This window comes from Danio rerio, chromosome 25 (assembly GCF_049306965.1).
Source record: "Danio rerio strain Tuebingen ecotype United States chromosome 25, GRCz12tu, whole genome shotgun sequence".
NCBI lineage: Eukaryota > Metazoa > Chordata > Actinopteri > Cypriniformes > Danionidae > Danio > Danio rerio.
In genome coordinates, this window is record NC_133200.1 from 40400985 (window position 1) to 40405004 (window position 4020).

Sequence of the window (4020 nt, forward strand, 5' to 3'; positions counted from 1 at the left end):
ATAGGGAGAACCAGATGACCAATAACTCCTGACAAGAAATCGCAACACACTCAAAAAAATGAATAATGGCTTTAGTTGATCCAAAGAATGTAACTATGTTTAAATTAAACAATTCGCTTATGTTTGTGTATTAAAAATAAAAGTGTTGTGTTGGAAAAAATTAGAAAAAGTAAGTTTTCACATTTAAACAGCTTGCTTAATTAACATGAATGAAAGGGAGTTGTGTTGCTTCTGTAGTACTGCATTTTGGTCAATAGGTGGAGTAATATCTGCACATGCGCAGTTTCAAAACAACACAGGAAGTAAGAAGATTCAAACCACAACGATCACTCTCAGTTCAGCGCCATATTATGGGAATCAAAAGATGAAGATTACAGTACAAATTGAGAACGTGCACAAAGCTTTCCCCAATGTGGACACACAGGTGAGATTTTTTTTTACTTTTTATGTATTTATACTAGGGATGTAACGGTATTGTAAATACCGTCATACCGCAATATTATTTTTTTTCGATATTACCGAAGTCGCATGACTCGGTAAAACTATAGGTCTTCTGAGAAAATTTTCTCAGGCGAATAAAGCGAACGGGAGGTAGCAAAAACTACAATTGCCATCAGCCCATGCTTGACCATCATCCCTTGCGGTCTGTTGTCGCTACAGATCCAGTAATGCGGAAATGGAGTGTGCTGCTCTAAAGCAGGTCGCACACCAGAAGCGGCGCTCGGCGGCGCGCAGCGCCACGCAGCGCCATGTATTTTAGAATTCTAAACATAGGTTTCTATCAGGATACGGCGACGGCTCAGGACGCAGTTCATTTTTCAGCCGCGCCACAGAGCGCCATCTGATTAGTTTCATGTTAAATATCATTCGAATGTGCGCGTCTGGTGTGTGATACTTATAAACTGTCATGTACATCTGAAAACGGAAGCCGGGCTGCAGACATTCGCCTCTCTGATTGGGGCTTTTCCTGAATATTAAGTAGCCTAAACACGCACAGTTCAGTCCTGCATTATCTCCGTGTAAGTTCAGACTTCGCAAGTTTGATCAAGGCTGCATCTCTTCTTCTCAGTTTGATATGGAAAAGCAGACTATACCGAGGACACGGGTAAATCTTCAAAGGGAACAGTGTACTTTATAACTTCATTCACATCACCCTGGCTTCGTTGTTTCACTTTCTCAACAATAAAATGTAAACATGATTTAAGGAACTGCCTATTTTCATTTTAATATTAGCAACTTAGACAGCAGACATGTTGAGGCGTCGTGCTGCATAATATGAGCGTCATCTTCACTGTGTGGATATTTATAACAAAACGGAGCCGATAAAAACACTGCCTCCTTTCAATTTCAGTGAAAATACGAAACACAGCCTCTCTTTTGCTGAATATCAGTTTTAAGAATCGATAATGGCCATTTTAAAAGTATAACATACAATAAGTTTATACATTATAGGAAATAAAGGCAAGCGATCAGTCAATATACAGAATGTACGTGGTTACATTAATCATTAACTTATCTTTGCGCTCAGCCAAAACACGTTACCTGAGAACAAGTAATAGATTCCAATGCCCAAAGTCAGGGAATATGTCGTTAGATAAAGACAACAAGATAAATGAAATATCCCGTTTAATAAATATAGTGAGATTAGATCCAGCGGGAGATGCTTGATGAGAAGTCCGACTAGCAGAGCTCTCATCTGTGTAGATGGGCTGAGTGTGATTAAATGTTGAATGTGATGAGTTTTCAACACCACTAAATTGAAACTTTATTTTTTTACATGGTTTAATAATTTTTTGTTATTAAAATTGAAGTTCCTGTTTCAAAACTTACATATAGATGGCTAATTTGTATGTCATTGACACTTTTGGCACTTTTTTGGAGTATTTTCATAAGTTTTGTTTTTTCCTGTAAATGATTCAATAAATACCGTACCGTGACATTCATACCGAGGTATTACCGTACCGTGAAATTCTGATACCGTTACATCCCTAATTTATACTGAGTCTGTGACAACATTTTAATCATAAATGTACTCTCTTGTAATACTATGTTGTGTTTGTGTATAGTATTGCTATGAAATTGCCATGTTCCCTGTGTCTTTTCCACATTATAGACAGATAAATGTATAGATTGTTTTGCATTCCTGTGAAATTTTATACTTGGTATATATTAACTCCCCCAAAATAAAGTTGCAAACGTTGGTAGTAAGTAATAGTCATGTTAGAATAGTCTAAGCTTTTCACTCATCATAGCACACGTGCTGCTGATAATGTGACAATAAAAGTGATTTGATTTTTTATTTGATTTGATGGTCTTTATTTTAAATGAGTGTCAAGCAGTTTGTCGAGTTTGAATGCTAGTTTTGATAACTTACCTAATATTAATTAAAATGTGGTGTTAGCACAGTGTTATTTATTATTTAATTGTATTATTCAAGCCTGTTAACTTAAAAAAAAACCCAGCAAAAATGCATTTGTGACACTTAAAAAGGATGGCATCTAGTATGATGACATATTTAATGTAAGCTTATTTGTTTGGTCATCTAACACGTTTTAATTTGCTATTTATATTATTATATTTTATTATTTTACATTTTTGCTCACTCACATCTATTTTCTCCCTCACAGGTTTACAGCTCAACCTCTAAAGTCCCATATCTGGCTGAGGAGACTGTGGATCATCCAGGTACTATGCCTTTAGATGCCTATACACACATTAAAATGATGTACAGTAAAAATTACTAGTAATTTTAACTACTAATTATTTAGTAAATTACTAATTGTCATTTCATGTCATTTAGAACATCACCAGTGGAAAAAAGGTGTGAATGCATCCTCAAAGCCCCTAAGTGAGGGAGTACATGGTAAGTTATTTTATTTTATTTTTTTAAACATTTTGTATTTTCCTCTTAAACCAATTCCTCCTTTCACCTTTGATCTGTTGGTAATAGTTTTATTTTTTTACCTGACTTTTTTAGGATGCTGGGCATGATGAAGCGCAAACCTTGATGTGCAACACCACCTTATGAATCTACAGTAGTTACATTAACATTTAGCAGACTCTTTTGTCTAAAGTGACTTACAATTGAGGACACATTCAGCAAATCAACAAGAAGAGGCAATACATCCAAGATGTGCTAATTATAAAAAAAAAATTAAGAATTAAGAATGCTTCTACATGTGGTTTGTCAAGCCCACACACCTGTTTGAAGCAGACTTCATGCACAATGTTTTGTTTTATAGATATAGGGAGTGGTTGTAAGAAAGTGTCTGGTGCAAATGTGCATAAATGATGCAAGTGTCAGAGAGATGAATGTGTGTAGCTATTGCATGTTCTGTGATGGTTGGTCTAATTTATAGTGTAGTGCTGATCGTGTTACTTTGCTTTAAAATGTTAATCTTTCTTTGAACAACTGAAGTGTTATCTACTTTTTCAGTGTAAAGAAGGTACAGTATAGTTTACAAAAGAAGACTTGATTTTTCTAAGTATATTTTTGATAAATCATTTGAAGGCAGAATATTATTTTTGGATGTTTTTGTAATATATGAAAAGTATTATTTTAAAAAGTGTATTTTATGATGTTTTTGTAAGCATATTTTTGTTAATCATTTATTGTTTTCAATTTGCTTCATACTTGTATTACTATTATTTTAATAGTATTAATATTTTAACTTATTGTAAAACTTATTGTATAAGTGAAGATACAGGTAAAGACAGTATTTGGATTTTGATAATCATTTTATTGCTGGAAAATGTGTAAAACTGTAAAAATTCTATTGAATAAACTCAATGAAACGGAAACTGTTTTTTTATTTGGTTAAACATAACAATATCAATTTTAGAATAATTGAACTTAAATAACTACATTGATTAAAGCTAAATTATAAATGTTACGTTGATTGAACTAAACAACATTACATTACCTTTATGTAACTAACTTAAGTTCACTAAAATTAATATTCTTTCTTAAAGGTAACTTAACTCGGTTACGTGGAACCAGTGGACAAAAAAAAGTTAATT

At 33.5% G+C, this 4020-nt stretch overlaps 1 long non-coding RNA gene across 2 annotated transcripts; it reads left to right on the top strand.

The window, feature by feature from the left end:
• Positions 1–342: 342 nt before the first annotated feature.
• On the top strand, positions 343–3796 carry LOC137487346 (uncharacterized). 2 transcript variants are annotated; one of them, XR_012400572.1, is made up of 4 exons: positions 343–424; positions 2628–2685; positions 2801–2863; positions 2978–3796. It is a non-coding gene; the product is annotated as an uncharacterized lncRNA (long non-coding RNA). The 2 variants fall into 2 exon arrangements; XR_011005866.2 differs by lacking the exon at positions 343–424 and having other exon boundaries at positions 1494–2685.
• Positions 3797–4020: the final 224 nt, after the last annotated feature.